This window comes from Pempheris klunzingeri, chromosome 13 (assembly GCF_042242105.1).
Source record: "Pempheris klunzingeri isolate RE-2024b chromosome 13, fPemKlu1.hap1, whole genome shotgun sequence".
NCBI lineage: Eukaryota > Metazoa > Chordata > Actinopteri > Acropomatiformes > Pempheridae > Pempheris > Pempheris klunzingeri.
The window spans coordinates 6378158-6403699 of record NC_092024.1 but is presented as its reverse complement, the minus strand read 5'-3'; positions in this window follow the sequence as shown (position 1 = coordinate 6403699).

Sequence of the window (25542 nt, the reverse complement as noted above, 5' to 3'; positions counted from 1 at the left end):
TGATTACTGGGTATGAAGATGTGTGAACTGGAAAAGCTCCCACCTTATGGGTGGCAAATAAGAGCGCTATGTGAAACCTTTAGATTAGATACATGATCAGAAACATTGTGTTGCTGCAATAAGTGTATTTGCAAACATATGTTATGATCAAAACATTGACTCTGACTTTAAAGACTGACTCTGTGGGAATTGACTTCTTTATTGGAAATATTTTTGGGGAATTTTGCTTCCCTGTAGCGAAAAAGAGATATTGTGTTTTGAGAAAATATTTTTGGTTAAATGACATAAACATATGTAAGAATATATTTTTAAAAGTGCTCGTTGAAGTCAAGTTTCTGCAACAAAAAAAGAAGGTGTTTTTATTTTTTTGATGACTAAATCAAACAAATATTGTAAGCTGGAGGTTTTGTTTCTTTCTCCCTTTAAGTTAACATGGCCAGTGAGGTATGTAGTCATCTGTCTGTTTGGTTTTTTTTTGTTGGTAATTATTGGATGTTAGTGGAGTTTATGTGGTAGCAGCGAGACCCTATTTACTTTTCAATGATTGTTCAAGCAAGCTAATTTTGTGTTTAATTGCTTTAGCTTTAAGATTAAGTTAATATATTATGAAAACTATTTGTTAATGATAATTAAATGCACATAACAATTGTAACACATTGTGTTTGTGTTTAATAATTAGAGGGAACTTCAGTTCTGTTCTGTTCCAAGTGCACCTTGGTTTGATCAGGAAAAATATACAGCTTTCATACAGTAACTTTCATACATTGACTTGAGGGGTCATTTTTATGAGCAGAGTATGAGGGTGATTTGATAGAAAAAAGATATTCAAAAAAATCCGATTTTTAAGGATGGAAGGAGAAATACATTAAAATGGATGGTCATAGCATTAACCAGTCGTACTGTTGACTTGTCAAGCACCGGTTTTTGACCACTCCCCCAAAGAATCGCCACCTTATCATGGTGGGGAGATTTATTGTGGCCCTGTGAATCTGGGAGCTGTGTTGTCTGGGGCTATAGCCACTGGTAGGGTCTCCCAAGGCAAAGTGGTTCCAGGGGAGGGGCCGCCCTGAGATGTGAGAAGAGCGTCTGGTTTGGGGACCTCAGAATTGCGTCTCTGCTTTTTGCTGGTGATGTGGTTCTGTTGGCTTCCTCATGCCTTCAGCCAGTGACGTGCGGTGAGGTTTGTGGCTGGTGAGGCACTTACTCTTTCAGAGTCAGATTTACAAATATATGCACCCGATATATTTGCCAACTACCGATTGTGTGTCATATCTCATATCAGCATTCTTTCCATACACATAGCAGGTACATATTGGGCCGAGGAAGAATGTAAAATGTATAGCGGTTCAGTATGCCTCCCAAAAAATACCAAGGTGGATGCTACAGACAGCTATAACAAGCGGCACAGCACCACGGTGGATGCGCTCTCTCTCTCTCTCACTCACACACAGGATTGGCACACTGGTCTTACCTTTACTTGTAAATGAAGTCCATACGCCTCTCCTTCTTATTTATTACTTCACGTTTTGATTGAAAGTCCAATTTTGAGAAATTTTTGAGCTGAGATATTACATCCTCCATTTTTGCAGTCAGTCAGAGCAAAACATAAAATAACGGACTCCTATTGAACTTTACTTGACTACGTAGAAGAAGAGCAAGCACCGAACAAGAAGAAACGTGAGCTCACGTACGCCCGCTACGTTGAGGCAGAGGTACTGCCAGCCTCACCTTATGTCTTTTCAGTGCGGCTTTATGTCAGATCCTAACACTAAATAAGTGATAGACATACGTGAAATACATTACCTATTATATGGAAAGTGAGGACATATAATAAAAATGTCAACAATGTATAAAAACATTTTAATAAAGCATTACATTGGTAGCATACACTGAGTAAGCAAAAGGCATGCGCTCAACCCAGTTTGCAGGGGATTGCGCAATCTGACGTGAGGCACAGCTCGGTGTTGCCTCACCTCGCTGCCTACGCTGTAATTGAACAGGAAATACGCAAAATACAGCGATTTTGATTATAAAAATGATTGAAATTATTCTAATCATACAGAAATTGCATTTATAGCACAGATCAGTGGACAAATATTTATTTTATCATTAGTATACATCTCGTGAGGGCAGGTGAAGATGATGACGGATGAGGCACTGCCTCACCTGCCTCCCCTGACCGCACGTCCCTGCCTTCAGCATGTGCTGGGGTAGTTTGCAGCAGTCAGGCTGAGAGTCAGCACCTCTAAGTCTAGGGCCATGGTTCTCTGTCAGAAAATGGTTGATTGCACCCTCCTAGTTGGGAGCGAGTTGCTGCCCAAAGTATCTTTGGGTCTTGTAGATCGACAGAAGGATTGATGCAGCATCAGCAGTATTGCAGGCAGTGTACCGGCGTGTTGTAGTGAAGAAGGAGTTGAGCCGGAAGGCAAAAGTCTTGATTTACCAGTTGATCTATGTTCCAACCCTCACCAGTGGTCATGAGCTCTGGATCTCCCAGGAGGAGCTGGAAAGCGTTGCTCAGGGAAAGGACATCTGGAGTGCCCTGCTTGACCTGTTGGTACCATGACCCAACCCCAGATAAGTAGAAGATAATGGATGAATGGATGGATGGACGTTTTTGACCAGCAGCAGACCTCCAGACAGCTGTGGGCTGATTTGGACTAATAAAGTGAAATGGAAAAAATAAAAAGATAAAATCTTGTTGTTAAATGTTAAGTAATGTAGCGGTTATAGATTAAAGATGAGCATAAAATGAGAAATAACAGTACAGCTTCTGTGCTCTCAGGTCCTGCAGAAGTCCTACTGACAGGAAAAAAGACAGACCCAAAAAGATAATCCCATAGAAATACATTTGTTTAAACAGGGACATGAAAAACAATTTGTGTTATGAATTACTCATGGCTATTATTCGTGGCTATTTCACAAACTTTTATGGGGGATCGAGTCGGCTACATACCCAGGAAGGCATACTGAAACGGACAGCCCAGGAATGTCATACTAGACTGGTGGTCTCCACAAATAAGACTCATAAACTCTGGGAGAAGTATCACAGGCCACATGGGTGTGGCCAAGATTGAAGCCTTGCTAAGGAAAACCTTCCATTGGCCAGGGATGGGCACTGACTTACAGGAATGGGCGTCAAAGTGCATAAGGTGGACCCAACAGAAGAGAGGCCAAGAGGTAAGGGCCCCTTTGATGCCTACTTTAACTTCATAACCTTTGGAAACTGTTTCAATTGACTATCTGTTATGTGGTTGGCACGGTGACACCTACTCTTATTTGTTACTTATTACGACTTGTTCGTATGGATGGGCTGTCCTCACTAAAGACCAGATGGCAGCCACCACTACTTGTGCTCTGAGGCACCACCTCATCCAGCTATGGGAATCCTGTCAAGGGGCAACCTTCAAGTCAACCCCGGTAGCACCCCTACACCCTACAGGCATTAAGGGAATTGGGCCTGTAAAAGATTCTGTCTCTGTTAGGAAGGCAAAACCACACTGGCCAGACCACTTGACTAGTCTGTTCCAGGTGTATAATAACACTCCCCATGAGACAACAGGACTGACACATGGTCACACTGCATCTGGGCCCACTGCAACCTGCTCTTTCTGCTGGCACTGAAGTGCAAAGACTTGGAGCTACACCAGACTGGACTGAACTTTTTGGTATTTTAAAAACTTACCCCCCGTTGCATTCCTCTTGAGTGACACATTATGCTGGTACATAAAATCTACATGCAGGCCTACATTTCAGTGCACCTGCTTTGCTATATTTCATCATATTGTGCTATTAGTTTCATGTCATGTAGTCTGCTACTGTACATTTTTTCACGTTCTGCTAAATATAAGGGATGAGGAAACATTTAGGCCCACCTAAACTGTATAATATCAGAAGAGGCGGATTTACATCAACTCAAAGCGTATATCAAGGCATATTACATAGATGTCTGCATTTCTATTTTCCTGTGTTATGGGTATTTGCTCTATTTTGTATAAAGCTTGTCTGTTTCTGATGTTCTCACGTTATAGTTTCCAAGATGAGTTTGTTTCTGTCTCAGAGAATTAAATTGGGGAAAATTTGGGCTGAAAAAATGAAAAATAGATATATGAAATAAACTAACACGCTGAATATTTGCACAGATATTGAGAATTGGCAATCTCAGTGTTTTTAAAAATGGTTTCATCCATATAGACCCGGTTACAATCGTCTGTGCCTCTCAGATGTCCCTTTCACAGATAATTAACAGAGTTCACAGTTGGAGTGTTTCCATCCGGCTCCCTCGCTGTCAGTCATATTGGAGTCATGGCTGACCAATCTACAGAGGGTCAGAGATGACAGTGGCTCTGACAGCCTCTGGAGTGTTTTCTCTTCACACCTGCCTGGATTAGATGAGGTCACAGTGTGCGTGGGAAGGGTTGTGGGTTGCAATTCCCTGTGTTCATTTCAATTCTGTAAAAATCATTCTGGGTGACATGCTGTGTGAGCGACTGTAGAAATTAAACAATAAAAAGTGACGTTCTACTAAAAGCCGAATGTGGCGCGTTGCAATCCTCAATTATGGCATTTTTTCATCTAGGCGTAGGAGTTCAAATGTTCAAAACTTTTCTACTGAGAGCTTTTGGAGAAGCACTTGATGAGGTTTATCTTCTACCCACTGAGTTGTTTCAGTACATGGCTCATTGACTGAGTAGCACTGTTAATGTATGACCATGGAATGACTTCATTGTCTTCTTTCCTGTTCTTTCTTGTACCAATACACAGCCTACCAATACAGAAGAAGTGGTAATAATATAATGATGGTAATAATAACAATAGTAATAATAATTAATAATCATTTTATCTCAAAGCTGTAAAATGATAAACTCTTCTGAACATCATACAGACTCTTTTCCTGACTCCTACTGTTGTCAGTACATGATTCATTCAATCCAATAACACTTGGACATCCTGTAAAAGCCATATGCTTTAAATATTTCATCCCATTCATGTGCACAAGGAGCCAACAAGAAGCACAACAATGTTTGCCTCAGTTATCAGTCTGCCCCTGTAACCCTGTCTCCAGCTACTTTTCGCTTTTCCAGGGCCCATGCTTGGCTGGGGAGCTTTTCACCTTCCTCTGACATCCACCCGCTCACTTTTTCACATTCCTAAATCACCCCCACCTGTCCACAGCCCTAAATAATACCCACCTAATGAGTTGTCCTTGATGTGATGTTGCATCTTCCTAATACTAATATGCCTCTAATCCCTGACAGAACCTGAAACACAGGTTTAGTATCTCTTGTTCTTCCAGCTGTGATAACGGATACATTTTATATTACATTGCTTTCAAGGTTCTTCAAGACTACTGTCATAGATTATTGTACATGAGGACATCTAGTTTTTGGGAAAATGTCAAACTCCTCTGGAGCGTGCACACGCACGCACACACACACACACACACACACACACACACACATGCACGTGAATTAGTACTAGAGAAAACAGACTATTTTCCAAAGTTTACAAATGCACTGTGTGGGTCTAAATTTGTTTGCGTGTGAATAATTTAGAGAGCTGACAGTTCATGCTTAAATGAACACGATTCAAAGATACATTCACTCACCGTCTTCATTTACAGAGTGAAATCAGTGGAAAAGCCACAATGCATGTGAATAATAGATAAAAGGCGATTTTCCTCTTATGTAATCCAACAGTTTATTCACATCTCCATCATGGGTATAAAAGGAAAGTAGCTGCCTGTCACTGACACTGTTTGCTTTTTGAAAAACTTAGCTTTAGCTTCCTCAAACAGCTATGATTTTAACACTCGTCCAACTGCTTACCCAGTTTCTTACAATTGTTTAATTACTAAGTGACTGTAAACTTAATTATCATACAAATTAGAGTTTACCAGTTCATTCTGTTTTTCAGTAATATTTCTCAGTGGAATGTACTTTATTCCCTAAGGGTTTATCTCTTCACATAAAATTCTGGACAGAAGATAAGTGCTTAAAATTAATTTGAATGTGAAAAGAAAATGCTCTTGGCATAAACAAATGACTCAGCCTCCTTTGGCTCTGCAGCCAAGGGCCTCCAATCCCTTCGCTGATTAACAATATTCAAGTAAAATTGTTGAAATTATTCATTCATTCATTCATTCATTCAGATTGTCGTTAGTCCACATAGAGGAAATTCAGCAGTCAAACAACAACAGACCTGTTGCTGTTAATTTCCACTGTTAACCCTTTTAACCATCACAGAGAGGTGCTGTCACTTGCAGGACCAACCTACTGCTCATTGTCAGCAAAAGCAAGGAGCTGATTGTTGATTTTAGGAAAAAGAAGACAAAGACACACACCCCTGTCTGTATCAATAGAGCTGAGGTGGTGCAGGTACAGTCTCTGGGTATCAGTATCACAGAAAAAAAAGAAAAGTCATGGCCATCTCACATCTCCGTCTTGGTTAAGAGAGCTAAGAAACGGCTATATTTCGTATATAAGAAAGGCAAAACTCTTTACAAGTTCTTGTTAACTTATACACAGGAGCAATAGAAAGTATCCAGACTAGTAACATCACAGATTAGCATGGGATGTGCACGTTTCAGGACAGAAGGGCTTTGCAGCAAGTGATATCACTGATACCCATCTACCAAGCATCGGTGATATCAGTGAAGTGCCTGCACAACAGTTACATCCTGTAGCCTATAGTAGGCAAAAATGTACTGGGATTGTACTGTTCTTGTTCCTCTAGTGGTTCTAGTAGTAGCCTATCATCATTAGTAGTACTAGTAATAGTTGAGTTGAGTTTATGAACTAGTCTCTCCTGATTCAGCTGGAACTATCTTAAAAAATGTCCTCAACAAAATAATGTGCTATCAGACCTGTTACACAGCATCTCATCAAACAGTTTTCTGTAGGTTTTCTATAACAAAGCACCTTGTTGTCATTTGAGTCTTGATGAAGACAATGCAATACAGAGACGGACTATAAAGGCAGAAAGTAATTCAATACTATTCTATATCAGAAAAAAGTATTAAATCTTTCAAAAGCTGGATAAATTAAAGTGCCCTAGTTGCCAAATGGTTACAATATCTGCACATAACTGCATGTTCATTCCAGCTACTCTTCAACTCTTCAGTTCCCCGCAGCTCTCAGCTGTAATGATGCTTGGTCATAATGTGTGTTCCCTCCCTACCTGAGGGTGACGCTGTTCACCCTGCGCTATGGAAAGTCATTGTGTTGAGTTGCAGGTGGTGGCTGCTGATTGGCTGGGAGACTGTTGGCACCCAGAGAATCAGAGAAAAATTTTAACCTTTGGAGGTCATGTTTTATTGAATAAGTTCAGCGTATATAGAAAATGTATGGTATGGCACAGATTCCTAAATTTAAGAAATGGAATAACTGAACCTACAGTACAGGTTTATTATTATAAACTACACACTGGATGTGGTGCTCATTCAAGACCTGAGGATTATCTTCCAGGCAATATGATGGAGTTTTAAAACTCCTGGTTCAGCCGCCGCAGTGGGCGATGGTCACGGACCTGTCAGAGTCTCAGCTCAACCAAAACATGCTCGGTGCACAGTAAGTCTGGTTTTCTAACTGTTGCTGACTTTCAAATTTGTCAGTCCAATGATTTCAGTAATGAGAAGCAGCGTGACACGTAGTAATTGTAATCAGGCAGTGATCTCTCTCTCTCTCTCTCTGATCACTTGGACGCCTGGGAGGCTCATAATAATAAATATTTCCAATCTCCTCAGTATCAAAATTAGCTTCAGATCCATTCATTTCTATTGTGTTAATCAACCGCTCTCACTTTTTGGCTTTTTCACATGCAGAAGTAAAATTCTGTCACAGAAATGATTCCAGGAGTCACTGTAGGGAATATATGAATATATTTTAATGAATTGAACGAAAGAACGAGATTGCGGATACAGGCAACCGAAATGGCTTTCCTCTGTAGGGTGTCTGGGTAATAATTGTTCAGTTCCCCCAATTTTGTTAAAGCCTGAATACACAGTCTTCAGTTTCACTGCGATGTTTGGAAGAGTTTGATCAATAAAGTTGAGAAGATATACACTTTATTTATCAAGAATAAATCACATTGTCACAATCATTTCATGAGAAGAGGTCAAAAACATTTGATTCCAACTTTATGGGCAACAGTGTAGTTGTGTTTGTCAGGTTTGTCTGATAATACCTGTCTGATAATCTGATCTCTAGCTGATTCATTGTGCACCGCTGCATTCTTCCCATTTCCAAAAAGTTTTGAGGACATGGGTGTCTGAAGAGACTGCGTGTGCTATGTCCTGCAATGTTATTCTCAAATATTAGCCCATTGTGTTTTTGTCAGACAGATTTCTTTTTAAGCAAAATGTCATTAGGTGTCGAAAAACATTTCTTCCTAAACACCATCGCCTGGTAACTCCTAACAGGTTAGGACTCCTCTGCAGCTCTCAGAGAAATGAATGATATTTTAAGTTAGGAAAGTTGATGAAATGCTTTTACTCCAAAATGTAGATCCAAAAATACACCACTTGAGAATTCTTGGTCAGTTATATTCATCTTTTGAGATGCTTGATAAATATGGGCCCTGATTTAGAAACAGGAATACGTGTGGTACTTTTAGCCCGGCTAAGCCATCACTGTGTTACTAAGTCCTGCATAGGTTGGGGTTAGGGGCGACTGTCCAGTTGGAGTAAATGTGTTATTTGATAGAAAACCTCATTTTATCTTGTGCCATCAGCAACCTAAAGAACAATAACAGTCATCAGCTTGAGGGTAAAGTGACCCTGCAACACAGCAAAATAACTGTCTGCTTTTGCAGAGCCAACAAAACGTGTTTACAGACCCACACACTGAGTCAACACTATCGGGCTGACAGGATTTGGGTGCTTTTATACAACATGCAGTTCTGAAGTGCTGAAGTGTGCTTCCTCACGCAAATGACACTGCGATTAGGCCACATAAATATCTAGATACTACAGGTAACTGTTGTATTTTCAGCTTGTAGTTGCTGCATACCTGAAACATTCTCTTCGCAATCTATCGTTTAGACCCATTTTCTTGAGAATGTGGATGCTCTGAGGACACACCAACTTCTTACACCTGACATTATTTGACGTTCAGCACATACGGTACTATTATGCATTAAGGATTGGTCAGGGAAACTCTGTGCACTCCCATTGTGACATGCATACAAGTCACCATGGTTACTAAATAATTTACATAGGTATGAACATCACAGGCTTCACAGCAAGAAGGTTCCAGGCTCAAACCTGCAGGCCAGCAGAAATGCGGTTGCCTGGGGCCTTTCTGTGTGGAGTTTGCATGTTCTCCCCGTGCTTGCGTGGGTTTTCTCCAGGTGCTCCTGCTTCCTCCCACAATCCAAAGACATGCAGGTTAATTGGTGACTCTAAATTGCCCGTAGGTGTGTGTGAGTGTGAATGGTTGTCTGTCTCTAAGCGTCAGCCCTGTGATGGACTGGCGACCAGTCCAAGTATTAGTTTTCAGTGTGCTGTACATTATCTAAGTTATTCTCAGTTTTAGAGTTTCTCCCATCCCAATGATTGTGTATGTGTTTTGGGCCAGTGTGCGTCATGTGAACACAAGCTGCATTATCCAGTGTTACCAGTTGGCCAAATTTGCTTCAAAGCTGAGTTCTGTTCCTGAGAGTTAGTAATAGGCAGTTAGACATCTTTTTACTTGTAAATTACCAAATCACTGGACTGTGCTGTCGTCAAGTACAGACCAATCTGGCACTGCTAAGTACCGGTCTATGCCTGAAGTGGTTGCCTATCTCTTGCTAGCTGGCCTTGGTACTCTCCTGAACTTCTACTATTTGTTTCAGATTTTTATGAAGTGATTTTCATTTATTTCATTGTGTTGCAATAAACCATTAATTTGTTGATTTACAATCATGAACTAGCTGTTAATGCTGGCTTGGTTTATAATAATAACTATACAACTTTCAGATCCATTCAGAGCCTCTGTAGGCCCCACATACTGACAAACAGTTAATCCTGGACTGAAGACACATTTAAATGAGAAATCATGTTTCTTGAATTGAAGTTTTGCGTGTTGTGTATTCTGAAAGGATGTTTATTTGAAATGTTCTTGCTTTTTCTGATTTGTTTTGTCCAATGATGGTTTGTCATTCTCAGCTACGGTAGATTAAGGATCTAAAATGGCTCTCTTTGCAAAGATTTAAAACTCAGCCTGCCTCTTACAAGGCCAGCAGTATGAGAACCCATACACGCACACACAGATAAAGATAGATCTGGAGCATTTTTATGAAGACATTTAGAATCTATCAGCTTTAATAAATGATAAAGCTAATCTTAGCAGCCTATCTAGTCATCTTAGGATCTCAACAGAAATCTCGCTCTTTCAGTCCAGATCCATGTGCTGCCCAGAAGAAAAGTATAACAAGCCTTTCTTTTAGTGAAATGCCTCATAAAGAATGTATGACACATATATGTCAGTGGAAGTGCTCTATCAGATGCCCTTTCCTTTTTTAAAGCATGAAGGAGAAATGTTCCATCTATCCCATCTTCTGTCAAAAGCACTGCAGCATTCAGACCCAGTACTTTGGGGAGTGTTGGGGGTGGGGCGTACAATGGTTGAGAAATACCAAAAACACACGCTTTCAGCAGCAGCGTATACACATCTGAAGCAAAGCGAATTTTAAAATCAATCTTTGAGTTTTTTGTCAACTCATCAGTTGATATCACTACTATTCGAATGTGTTAAATGAGGCCTAGTACATCTACCAGTGGACCTGAAGGTGCTTATGATCAATCAATCAATTATCAACACTCAAGGAACAAAAGACATGACGGTTAAAAAACGCCAGCTTTCATGGTAATAAGAGGAGTTAACAGTTACTTAATCAAGTGTAATAATTATAATAAGAGGTCATTTTACTATGCTCAGTTTTTCATGAAGTGGTCAAATAAAACGCAGTGTCTCCAGAAATGCTCTTCATTTTTTAGCTGAAAGAACAGCTGATGTGTGGTTACACTGATCAGTAAATACATTGTCTTGCAGCTACACAAATGGCATACTGTATCAATCCCCACTCCTCCACTTTCACAGGTGGTGCATGACTTATTAATGCAACAAGGCATATGGGTTCATTATTTAAAGAACACAGTGTGTAGCACTTCCCCCTTTCTCCTGGTGTAATGGAAGCGGAGGCACTTGGGTTTTGGCATCATAAAAAACCTTTTGGAATGGTGTCGCACTGAATCATGGGAAGGATGGGGGATTGATGGTCTTCGAGGTTATAATCACCTCTAAATGGAAACTTTGCAACCCCCAGATTGACACAGCAGGACATACAGCTCAATACTGATATGTACAGTATATAGACAGTACAGTAGCAAAATCATGTACATAGGATACACTCACATCCACTAAAAGCGAAATCTCACCGGGTATGTGTGTGTCTGCCACACAGCTTCATATCGCATCTGGAGGAAGCGGAAAAAACCCTTTGACTAGTTGATGTTTTACCTGATGCAACAAATTATAAAATAATATTGATGTGATGGTGGAATATATGATGGAAATTCTGCATGTTGATGATGTTTTATTTTATAAAACTGACCAGAATCTTTGTCTGCCATTTGTTTTTCTGAGTGTGGACTGCTTCTGGGCTCTAGTGACCGCGATCAGCTCCAGCGGCTGTGTCGCTGCCTGGTGGAAATTATCCTTGAGTGTAAGTCCAAAAACTCGTGCTAGGGAGATTCGGGGGTGCCCCAAAAATATTGATTTCCCTGATCTAAATATATATGTGTTTTGAGATGTTTGGAGAGAGTAAACTGCTTTAAAGCTATGCTATTGGGCAGTAGCGTTAATGATCTGTCAATACATGGAATAATGTTTTATGTTGCAGAGAATGATCCATACAACACAGTTGGGTCATCTGCAGCACCATGGAAAGCAGACGTTCGTTTCTCAGTTGATTTATCATCTATGAAGGTTAAAAAACAAACAAATTCAGCCCCCTATGCCCCTCATGTATCAAGTATCCAGTATCAAGTATCCTAGCTGTTCCTAGGTGTGATGCCCCTCCCACGGTGTTGGAGGCTGTCCTGACAACCTCAGCAATCAAACTGACTGATGTGGGAGGGTCATCAGATGATTAAGCTCGCCTGGGCTTTCCAGCTATAAAAGCTGGTGTGTGTGATCACTTGCTCTCCCCCCTCCTACAGCTGGCATCCACCCTGCATCAGTGTGCTCTGGTATTGACTTGTTTTAATAAATTACTCCTGTTTGTGTTGTGTGGACACATCCACTGAGCCAGGTTGTGACAAATGGGGGGCTCATCTGAGATGCAAACCTATTTTGTAGTGATGGCGAGATGAAGCTTCATGAGGCACTGAAGCTTTCCATCCAGTTGGTTCACTCATGGGCCGAAGCTTCATGGTGCTTCATTTGCTCTACTGTGAAATCAAGTGGACAATAAATCTAAAACAAGTGATTGTAATGACACCATGGCTTCGGTGTGTGAAGCTTTGAATAAATGAATGAGTGATGTTTGTGATGCCAATACATAACTTATTAACTTATTAATATGGTGTCTGTCTGTGTGATACAATGGCAGGGTCAAAAGGGAAAGTGGGAACAAACTGGGGAGAGGGTTGTGATGTGACTGTGCTTGTGTCTCTTGGTTTGTGACTGTGCTTATGTTACTAGGGACAACATGCAACACATAAAATAGGAACATTTTATTCATTTTTCATTTTTTATTAACTTTTCCACAGTGCTGGGCCTCAGGCGGTTTCTTTTTTTTTTTTTTTTTAGATGATTTGCTTTAGAAAATACCCTTTCACAGGGCACAGATGGAGCTGGGGTACAGAGAAAAGCAACAGCAAGTTTATACAAGTTGGGATATACATATTTCTGTCCTTCCCAATACTCTAGGGGGTTCTCCAATCTTTCAATGTTTGGTTCATCAAGGTACGTTTGGACCTCCACTGTTGCATCCGCAGTGATATTTTGTCTGCAGGACTGTGGTGTCCAAACAATGTCATGTATAGCTTCTCCCTTAACTGTCTCCTCTGACTCTCAGCTATTGCTGTGAGTTTGGACAATTCCCATTTCCTCATCCTCCAGTGTGTGGTGTAGCATTGATCCAGACACTCTCTTCTCCTCTGACAGCTCAACTGTGGCACCATTAACTGGGGACAGCACTTTTAGACATTCTGCGATAATTTCATACTGTTCTGATGAGCGTGGGGCAATGTCAGTGCCAGAGCTGCTCCTACAGGTTCCCTGAGGTCATAAACACATCGGAGCATATGGTATGTGCTGTTCCAGCGTGTATCCACCTCTTGAATTAGCTACAGTGCCGACCAGCCCATTTGCTCCTGCACCTGTCTCAGCCTCTCCTATAAAATTAACCAACAAAAAGTGATTAATTCAAGTGTCACTGCAGCAGCAACTTAAACAAAACAGCGCCATTTAGAATATTGCAATGAAATAAAGGAACTCAACGATTTGTGTGACGCAAACAAAGCTCCTTGGCACAAGCACCCATATTTACTCACAAGGCAAGTAACTTTGTGTGTAGTACCCCACTCACACCTGCCTTGTGGGGAGAACATAGGTAGGGTTAAAAACTTTAACAAGCTTTCTGAACCCTTTGTCCTCCACAATAGTGAAGGGCTGGGAATCCTCAATCATCATATTGACCAAGGCCTCATCCACATCATTCTTCTCTCCTGATGACAAAAGAAATGCAGTATTCAATTACCAATTACATTAGTCACATTTAAAATATAAATTAATGTTGTCTAATACAAACGTACCATGTAATTTTATCATTGCATCCTAAAATGGCTCACCTGAACTTGGTCAACCTTGGTTGGTCTCCTTGTTTTCATCCAGGGCTCTATAATGCTTCAGCATAGACGAGGTGTTATTATTGTATCCATGTTCTTTTGAACACAACAGACACTTCACCTTTGCATACCATTTTGTTCAGAACTTAAGGTTAGTACTGCTGCTTGTAATTGGTGTTGATGGGCACACCTCAGTTACTAAGAGCCATGCATCCCCTTGGTAGGCTGAAGTGGTAGATCTTTACAGGAAACCAGCCAGTTTGTTGTTTTCACTTTAGGTGGCGGAGAGAGTGGAAGACAATGTCTTGGGGTCTCCAGAGGGTTGCCAGTTTCTGGTTGCCTAACTGGTTCCAGAGGAACCACTGCACCACAAGTATCTGTCTGAAGATTAGGGATGAAACTAGCTAGTAACTCTATGGTGTCTTGCTGATTTCATCATTGCCTGCTCCAGTAGAAGTAGTAGTGATTTTTGTGTTTGCAATCTTAAACATACAGGGGTTAGTTTTGTAAAATCCCTTTGCCTGGTCTTTGATATTGCATATTGTTATATTATATATTGTTTGAGCCTGGCATGCCTCAAATGGCCAGGTGTGTGTGGTAGAAGTTGGTTTGGGGGGTAACTAAAATTACTACTTTCTGTCAGGGTCCGTGTTGGGTGGAGGTTGGACAGAGAGAGAGAGAGAGAGAGAGAGAGAGAACACAAACAGCAACCAAAATACTAACAGCAACTATAGTACTTACAATAGGAATGTGACTAATAATTAGCAATATGGTAACACTGAAAAACATGAGAATAGTTCATATATTAATAACAATAACATTACCAATATTGATAAAAAGTGGCTGCGGCTGACGATCCTCAGCAGTGATTCATGAAGCCAGAGAACCACAGCAGGAGAACCAGGACCAGGATCCACTGGAACCAGAGAACCACAGCAGGAGAACCAGGACCAGGATCCACAGGCACACAGCAGCCCTAAACTATAGGCTTTATCACAAAGGAAAGTTTTTAGTCTACTATTAAATGTAGAGAGGGTGTCTGCCCCCCCGAATCCAGACTGGAAGGAGGTTCCACAGGAGAGGAGCCTGATAGCTGAAAGCTCTGGCTCCATCACTACTTTAGAGGACTTTAGGAACCACCAGTAGGCCTGCATTCTGGGAGCACAGTGCTCTAGTGGGGTAGTACGGTACTATGAGCTCTCTAAGATATGATGGAGCCTGACCATTTAAACACTATTCTAGATTTTACTGGAAGCCAGTGAAGAGAAGCCAGTACAGGAGAAATATGATCTCTTCTCTTAGTTCTCGTCAGAACACGAGCAGCAGCGGTCTGGACCAGCATTTTAACAGCAAGCTGCTCCATGAGAATATCGATATCAGGGCGCCATCTAAAAGACAAACAGGGAAAGTCTTTAAGGACTTATTGGGGCAGCCTGATATTAACGAGTTACAATAGTCCAACCTGGAAGTGACAAATGGGTGGACTAATTTTTTCTGCATCATTCATAGACAAGATGGTTGATGTTGGAGGGTCGTAATGCTGATTAAGCTCACCTGGGCTTTCCAGCTATAAAAACCAGGTTTAATAAAAAATGATGTGTTTCAGTCTGAAGAAATAGCTGTCACAAAGAAATAGGCTGGTCCTGATTACAGCCAAGAAAAAGAAGGCAGAATTGTCTGTACTCTGATATTTCTCTTGGTATAATTCATCATTCATCATTTGAGTGTCCACCTGACAGCGTCAATGTCTTCATGTATGTTGCCTCCCATTAAATCACCCTGAGTTGGTTTCAGTGTGCTGGCCAGATGTCAGGAGAGCCAAACAGGTCTCAGTGGGTCAGGCACACTCTGTTCTGGTTTCTGTGCTGCTGCAGGAAGAGCTCAGCTGTGCTTTCCTGCCTCGCTCTGTTCAGTGCATGATTATGTAGTCCCTTTTGGTTTGTCTCCGCAGTGACGCGTTCACCCCTGATGTGTCAGACTCCTCTCACTGATTTCTCTGCATGCATTCCACTCAAAGTGTCACTGCCAGTGACAATCATGCAAGGACAGATGCCACTTTAGATATGTGTGGAACCTCTTATTGTACAAAGCTTACACTGAAACTATGACTATATTTATAAAAGTTAGGAATATACTGCAGGTTCTGTTGGAGTTCCAACCTGTGTTACTTTTTGTCCTCACAAAGACTCAATGTTTTCCTGTTGGTGCTCACTTTACCTTCTTATGTTGGGCAGTTTAATAAACTTCCTGATTTTTTACAAGAGGGAAAAGTCAAGGCAAACAGCTCAGTCAGTCACAGATGCTGATATGCAAAGAAATACTCAACATTGCATGGCTGCAGTCAGCTAGGTAAATCAGATCTGTACTGCCTCCATAATTAAAACATACAGGAGACTGATATTGATGCTCTAAAGATAAGAGTGATAAGAATATTTATTCAATATGTTGAATTATTCCTTTTAAGAGTTTACTGTTAGTCCATATATTGGGTATAGTACATATAGTATACTTGTTCACATTGTAGAAACATTATTTTAAGCAAATAGTCCAAATGATGCTCAGTATGAGGGTACACTTAAGAACAATGGTGGAAACTGAGTCACAGGTTATCACAGATCTGTGGGACCATGTTAGCCTGTTGCTGATGAGTAGGGATTGCTTTCAGAGATATGCTAATTAGAGTGAAGAATACAGGAATAGAACAGGATACAGGAACAGCTTATCTGTGCTGCAGTAAACCTTGTGTGCTCTGTCAGATTTGCTGGATTACTTCTTGTCACGTTCGTTCTCCATTCCTCATCACAGCAGCTCAGTTTCCATGGAAGCAGACGAGACAGCCACAAGGACCATGAATAGCATACTAGTGTGGTGAGCATCAGGTCAGAGCCAGCACACATGTGCGATGAGAGGAGCTATAATGACTCATAGCAGTGGTAGAGATGAATCATGACCAGGATGATACAAGGTGAGAACATATTTTCTGGGATCCTGGGAATAATACATTGAAATCACCACGAAATATATTGGGCCTGTGGAGCAATCCACCTTTGGCACTGGAATGCTGTTACAAACGTGCAGTGAAATCTAAGTCTTAGAGTTGATTTGAGTTATTTGATTTGGAAAATTTCAAGACTGAAAAATGCTCTTTGTTTTTTGGCACTCTTCTTTTTTAACTACAACCACTACATCGCTCAACAATTATCCACAAGAATTCATCCTTGCTTTCATCTCTTTATTTCATCAGTCCACATCAGTCTGCAGCAGTCCAGAGGTCTGCTGCTGGTCAAAAATGTGTCCTTTATAAATCAATAATGCGACCAGATAATGCTATGAGTAGTGTTGTGGGAGGGAAACCCCCGACTGGGTGTCAGTCTTCTCCTTCCAGGTTCAAAGGTTTTCAAGTTTCCAAAAAATCAAGAGTCAATCTTCCAAATAGCAACCAGGAGACCTCAGGATTCAGCGCAGTAGAGATTTATTGTCGATAACAAAGCCCGAGACCTGAGCAAGATCAAATCCTGAACAGTTCTAACACACAATGCAAGGTCCCTTTTTTATAGCCCAAAATCCGCGGAGTCAGCAGAATGATTTCCCCTGCCTGCCCCTTTGTGGCAGTTCTTACCGGTTTTACACCATTAGAATATGTCGTACTTTACACAGTGTTCCAGACGGAGTCTGCTCTTCTGACCTTAACTTGACCTGACATTGACTTGACATGCCGGGGCGGGTAAGTCCCCCTGGGCAGTTATTATTTTTATCCTACAGCACACCCTGTTGACACCGTTAGGTTCCAATTCCTCCTCAGTACATTTTTTTTTTTAAAACAAAGTATTCACTCCAATTTACACCATCAGATTCTGTTTTCTTCTTACTGCATTTATTTAAAAGTGTAAAAAGATTTATTTAAACCAAAGTGTAAAATGTGATATTTGATTACCTTCTGGTTACATTGATTCATTTTGATTGGTCACATGATCCATCACACTTGTTATACTAAGTCATTGTGTTATCTTGATCAATTCGTACTAGATTATCTCGAACATTTCATTTGCACATCTTAATCAATACTTAATATATACATACATTATATTTACATTATGTGATATCTCAATATCTGATACCACAGTGGCTCAGGTGACGTCAATATCCATGACCCTCATCGACCACTTTGCATTACATTACAAAACTTTTATTATTACTATCATACTATTACATCGTTTACATACTAAAGATATTCATAGATCATCTAGATGCAGCGTTATTTCTAATTGGACAGAGCTAGGTATTTGATATATTAGATATTTTCACAACCCTACCTTGTAAACTGTAAGAACTGCCAATTCAAAACCTTATTTTCTAGAATACTATCTTAATTATCTGACATAAACGATCATATTTATTTTTCCAGCTGTACTAGATATTTGATATATTCAATAGATATATGTCTTGAAGAAGTACACCGTGTTGTGGGGGTCTTACACTATTGTTTTGGGCTCTCCGCCGTCAGTGGGCCTCATTCCATTTTGAATGGGATGATAAGAAGACGGCATCTGTGCTCCAGAGTCCACTGATGGAAAAAAGACGTGATACAGACAGAAGAAAGCCAGGTTGGGGTTATATGCCACCACCATGGAATGAGTAAGATTTGTCAGTTAAATGGTAAATTATGATAATTTGTACAGCACGTTTTCATTTCAAGTTGGAGGCTGTACTGGCTTCTCTTCATTGGCTTCCAGTAAAATCTAGAATAGAGTTTAAAATCCTTCTCCTCACCTACAAGGTTCTTAATGGTCAGGCTCCATCATATCTTAAAGAGCTCATAGTACCGTACTACCCCACTAGAGCACTGCGCTCCCAGACTGCAGGCCTACTGGTGGTTCCTAAAGTCCTCTAAAGTAGTGATGGAGCCAGAGCTTTCAGCCATCAGGCTCCTCTCCTGTGGAACCTCCTTCCAGTTTGGGTTCGGGGGGCAGACACCCTCTCTACATTTAATAGTAGACTAAAAACCTTCCTTAGTGATAAAGCCTATAGTTTAGGGCTGGATCAGGCCTTGGACCAGCCCCTAGTTATGCTGCTATAGGCTTAGACTGCCGGGGGACTCCCATGATGCACTGGGCTCCTTTCTCCTCCTCTTCCTCTCCATCCTGATGCTTCATGTCTCTTTAATGTCTGTTACTAACTTGGCATCTTCCCCGGAGCCTTTCTGTGCTTTTCTCATCTCTCAGGTTCCTGTGGATCCTGGTCCTGGTTCTCCTGCTGTGGTTCTCTGATTCCTGTGGATCCTGGTTCTGGTTCTCCTGCTGTGGTTCTCTGGTTCCTGTGGATCCTGATCCTGGTTCTCCTGGCTTCATGAATCACTGCTGAGGATCGTCGGCCACTCGTCATGTTTTTCAATGTTACCATAATGCTAATTTTTTAGTCACACTCCTTTTGTTAGTATGTTGGTTGCTGTTTGTGTTCTCTCTCTCTCTCTCTCTCTCTCTCTCTCTCTCTCTGTCTCTCTGTGTCTCTCTCTCTCTCTCTCTGTCCAACCTCCACCCAACATGGACCCTGACAGAAAGCCCCCCCCCCTCTGAGCCTGGTTCTGTTCCAGGTTTCTTCCTGTTAAAGGGGAGTTCTTCCTCCACTGCTTCCTAATCTAATATCTGGTGCTTGCTCATGGGGGGATTGTTGAATCCTTAATGTTGAATTCCTGAATCGTTGGGTCTCTCTGTAATTAAAGAGTTTGGTCTAGACCTGCTCTTTATGGAAAGAGTCTTGAGATAACACAGTTATGAACTGGCGCTCTATAAATAATGATTGATTGATTGATTGAGACTGGGCGAGTTGGAGGAGCAAGTTGGGGTTGGGGTTGCCCAAGGACAAGACAAGACATCAGAGCCGGGGATCGAATCAGTGACTCTTTGATTGACGGACCACCCACTCTACCTCTGAGCCACAGCTGTGGTTTGTAAACACATGTAAAGTTGGACCCCCCTCCCTGGTTCAAATGACTGTGGTTAGAGAGCTGTGTACTGATACACTTCATGATGAGATGATGCTACAAGACTAGCTTACTAGTTCGCTAAGGTATTGTGTAATTAAGGAGAGTGGGGCAGCGTGGTGGTGTGGTGGTTAGCACTGTTGCCTCACAGCAAGAAGGTTCCAGGTTCGAGTGTGGAGTGTGTGGAGTTCTCATGTTCTCCCTGTGCTTGCCGGGTACTCCGGCTTCCTCCCACAGTCCAAAGACATGCAGGTGACTTTGAATTGCCCGTAGGTGTGAGTGTGAGTGATTGTCTGTGTGTGTGTCGGCCCTGTGGGTGGATGGCGACCAGTCCAGGGTGACCCAGCCTCTCATCTGAAATCAGCTGGGATTGGCTCCAGCTCCCCGTAGATAACCATAGATGATGGATGGAAGTGCCCTCTCATTTTAACTGATTCAAGGCTTTGTGGTCATAACATGAGCAAATGTTTTTTATTTTTCCTTATTTGACATTTTTGTCCTTCTATGTCACGACCAGTGTTTTCTTGCTTTGGCTCATTTATGCTTCCCAACCAACAATTAAGTATATGAGCTTTGTTTGTGTGTAGATCCTCACATTTACTAGAAAAATTAGAGAAGATTATCCATTTAGAAGTTTAAGTTATCTTTTTTTTTCACAGCAGTATGATGCTGAGCTAAGCTCCTGATGGCTCCAGGTCCTCCACATGCCCCTTTTGCTTGGAGACACTTTAAGGACTAGTTTAGCTACAACCACTTTCAAAATCAGCACAAGAGTTAAGCGCATCAAAGGGGAAATCAAAAATGGGGATGGATAAACCTCTGCAGGACCCTTTTGTATTTCCATTGTTTTGTGTTGCTCTGTGCAAAATGAGGTTTGAAACAGATTTGAACCATCAAATTTAGGGGACCTAGCAATCATGTATTTCATACTTGAGTTACAGGAATACAGAAATTCAACATTCACAGGCGATTTTCATCTGTCAGAGTGGGTCAGTGGCAATCACAATCAACCCTGCTGTCACTGCCGGTGTACATGCATTCAGTTTGACTGCATGATGACACATCGGGGCAGTGGCCTGAAGGGTAGAGAAGTGGGTGTTTGACAGAAGATCACCAGTTTAATCCCAAGAGCCAGCAGGAACAATGTGGACCTAAATTACAAGTGCTCCTAAACCTGTCTAAATAAATAAATCCTTTTTGTGAAATTATGCATCATGATTTCAAGCATGCACATGCACCTTGATAATAAAAGGTTTCAAGCAATTTTCATTTAATGCACAGGCTCTGCTGCTCTGAATATTAAGGCGATGCTTTGCTGTGTTAGTATTCAGCCAGTGATCTGGATTGTAATTGGTAGTTACCAAAATGTTGTCAGAATTCTCCAGCTGATGTTAGATGTAGCACAGTGGGATTCCACAGACCCAAGGGCGTGTGAAATCACTGCATTAGCTGGCAGAGGCTTACCCAATCACTAAGGCTGGCAGTTTCCATGGTAACAGTGCCCACACTTTGCCAAGGGGATGTCCAAAGCCCCATCTAAAGGGAATCCTAATCATGCACAATCAGTGAGTGAGATGCAGAGAGAGGAGTGTGGGGGGAGGAGTGAGGGGGGAGGGAGGCTGGATCAGGATCACAATGAAGACTCAGTATACAGGGGTAGGTGACAAGTGTAGAGTCTACTGGTGGCTTGGTGGCACAGCATGATCATGTGCAAACCACAACGGTGTCCCTCTTTGCTCAAGGGTGAGTGATAAGTAACTGCTCTACTACAGAGGTAGAGTGGCTCGTCCCTCAATCGGAAGGTCGGTGGTTCGATCCCCAGCTCCTATGGATCAACATGTCGAAGTGTCCTTGGGCAAGACACTGAACCCCGACTGAAGTAGCTTCAGTGTGTGAATGTGTGTGAAAGAACAGTAAATGGTAAATGGTCTGTATTTGTATAGCTCCTTTCTAGTTATTTCAACTACTCAAAGCGCTTTACATGACATCCTCATTCACCCATTCACACATCATTCATACAGGAGGAATCTAAGTTGGAGGAGACTATTGTTTCATACTCATCCACACACTGAAGCTGCTTCAGGAGCAAGTTGACCCATAGGAGCTGGGGATCGAACCCCCGACCTTCTGATTGAGGGACAACCCACTCTACCACTGAGCCACAGCTGCCCCGAACAGTCTCCTCCAACTTAGATTCCTCCTGAATGAATGATGTGTGAATGAGGGAATGAGGATGTGATGGAAAAGCGCTTTGAGTGGTTTAAATGAGCAGAAAGGTTTTGTACAAATACAGAGCATTTACCATTGAACTACTGATGACCTTGTGACTGTGACTGTAAATGAACCTGTGGTTCATCAGTCAGATCAACAATGTTCGACCTTCACTGTGTCTAATAAATAGTGAAGTGAAATTTGTGTAACACTTTCTATGACGCCCAGGTCTGTAACGCATTATGAGCATACTGATAGCTTATCAGTGTCATCAGCTTATCAGTGTCATCAGTTTATCAGTGTCATCAGTTTATCAGTGTCATCAGCTTATCAGTGTCATCAGCTTAGAGCCCTGTTCAATTACAGTTATTGTTATGAAGCATTATGGCTGTTTATGAGTGCTTATAACACATTAAAAAGCAATGTATGATGACCTATAATGTCAAGAATCATAATTCGTTCCAACAGCTGGACTGACTTTTTAGTTTTTTCAAGGGCCACTGTGTGTTCGTTTATTGGCTTACTTACTTACATAATAAGTTGAACCAGATACTGCATGCTGCTCATTTCTCTCTGTTGTTTCTGTCCTGGACTTTCATATGATGATGCATTTATAGAAATATAAATATGATAATAATTATACATAATATAATGGTAATCTGGTCATCTCCATTTATAACATTAGTTTTAAACTACAATAAAGCTAATGCTCTCTCCAGTGTTAATTGGGATATCATTCCACTGTTTCTTTGCTGTTAGAAAAGCAGTTTAGGTGAATCTTGTGATGCACAGTTATATATATATATATATGTATAAATTCTAAATTGAATTAACCAATAACCAATAATCAGATCTAACTACTTAAAGTGGTTGACAATTTCTACTTTTTCTTCTGTCACTAAGAACTCAGAATTTAAAGTATTGACTTTTTTAATTCAGAAGAACATGGCAACAGCCCAATGAGTCCAAATGCACACTGAGCTCAACAGATAGTTTCCATAGTTCCTGAGTTTGAGGTTGAATCAGAGCCTGTTGAGGCCAGGAGGTGATGAATTTCGTCTCTAATAGTTAGAATTTTATCATTAAAGAAGCTCATGAAGTCGTTGCTACTGAGCTCTAAAGGGTCACAAGAATGAATTTTGCAGGTCTGGGAATGACACCAGGGAGCGTGTCTCTTTTCTTTAATTATTTTAGATTCTTTAGATATTTCCTGACCTTGACTGACCTTGACAGGTACTCACTATGCATTCATAGGGCAGTTGTAAGATAAATTAAGACAGCTCATGGTGCTCATATTTCAGGGTGGATTCAAAATAGGTAAACTTGTGCTTTTAAAATGATTCCTTATGGGATGCTGCGGAGCACGGATTAGGGAGTCACTTGATCAGTACTGGCATTTTTGGTTAAAATGCAACAAACAACGTATTTGCTCTCCCACATATTCTGTATTTTGCCAGGAAAGACTTGAAAATGACAGGAGAAAGTGGCTCACATCAGGAACATGCAGATAAGGTGGTATAAAATGAAGGTTTATTTATAATGCTGTAACCCAGACTAACCAAATAACAAGTGTGATGAAACGTAACCACATATCAAAATCTAATGGTGTCAACTTGAGTAGATACACTGTTTTTAAAAGACATTAGAACATAATGGTGTCCACTGGAGTACTGTAGAGTAAAAAACATGCCTGGGCAAGTTGAGATGAGTTTGATCTAATAGTGTAAATGGAAAGATGATCCAGTGGGCAGGTAAATTACATCATTTTGCAAACCCAGCTGACTTTGGGCTATGAAAGGAGTGATCATGTATTGTGTGGCAGAGCTGTTCACGAGCTGATCTTCAGTGGGTCTCGGGCTTTGTTGTCGACAATAAACCTCTACTGCGCTGAATCCTGAAGTCTGCTGGTGACTTCTGAGAACTGCCATGCACAGGCGTACTCGTGTCAACTGGACTATTGTTGATAACTCAACAATGAAACTTTTTTGAGGGATATTCTTCAGTTTGTGAAGATTGAAAAGGATCAGATAGCTTTCATTCAGATGTCTCAGTTCAGTGAAGCACCCAAAATTTAAAACAGATTGGGTTGGCTAGATCTTTTATTTCTCCTTTATATCAAGGAGTTTCGTAGTATTCTAAATCATAAAGCCTTGCCAGTGAATGAAAAGGAAGTCAGGGGGGATAAATTGGGGCGCTATGTTATGATCATTGGGGCACTGTATGATGACAGTGTCTCTTATTCAAATGTGTCTGCCCCACCAGTCTGTTCTGGACATGTGGAAGCTTCTGTTGTTACTTTAAACTGCTGTCTCTTTCCTGTCTGGATGAATCATATAAAGGGGCTTTATGAGGCTTTTTTAAGCTGCTTGGGTTTCATTGACTCGTAGAGAACGCAATACAACATTCAATACATTTTCTCTCCACCAATCCTCAAGGATAATTTATTTCTTTTAACTTTATTTCACTTCTTACACCTATATATGCCCTCGGCAATATTATTATTTCATTTATTATTATTATTTATTATTTTTGGTTATAGCTAGAAATGGGCAGCTTCCCCCAAGACATATTTTACAGAACAGAGTCTGTATTGCTAAGAATTATACCTCTTCTGTTTGCACCTTTTTTATGACAAAGAACAAAGAAACTTTTGAATGTATGTTGCCCTAAATGATTTAAATGGGTTTTGTGATATGCTGTTTAGTTTTTGTGTTGCGCTTAAAAGTGACAATAAAGAAATGGATCGACTGAGTAACGTACTGAAAGATGCGATGATGGTGATCACAAACAACTTGTTGAAAGGCGAGAACAGTAGGCTGGAAGTCGTCTCTCTCTGATGTACTGAAGTACGATCACCAGAGGAGTGTAAGACATACCAGAGAACCTGACAAAGCATCCTGACATCTTGATCTGAGTGCATGCAGGTGATTTAGCATCCAATCAGTGGACACCAGCAGTATGAAACAGCTGATCGTGCTAGAGTCAGTGATAGAGTTCCATGACTTCTCCACAAGAGAGGAACTCCTGACACCACTGCCCCTGAAGACAGCAACAAAGAGGGCTGATATCTATGATGTAATGAAGAAAAAGTAGTGAGAAAAAAAAAAGAAACGTTGGGCAAACGTCACACGATGCAAAGTTGACTCAGATTTCCAAAGAAAATGTCTACATTAGCAGTGCATCACTCACCAGCAGATGATGTGTGCCAAAGCGATGGGCTTTGATCACGTAACGAGTCCAGTCATGAGGATCATAAATGGCACGTGCTCCAAAGCTAAACAACACAGGTCGTTCAAGGTTCTGTTACTACCTGTTACTACACACTGAAATCTGATGGTTCAGCTCAGCTTTTTCACTTCTGGGTGAAATCAGTCCCAAGTCAAGACCAACTATTCTCAAGTCAAGCCCTAACTTCAGAGATCTAATTAAGTTATTAAGCACCTTCAACAAATACATTGCCAATTTAAAGTTTTAAGGTTTAAAGTAAAAGTTCATAGAAATGTACAGAAATAGTTTA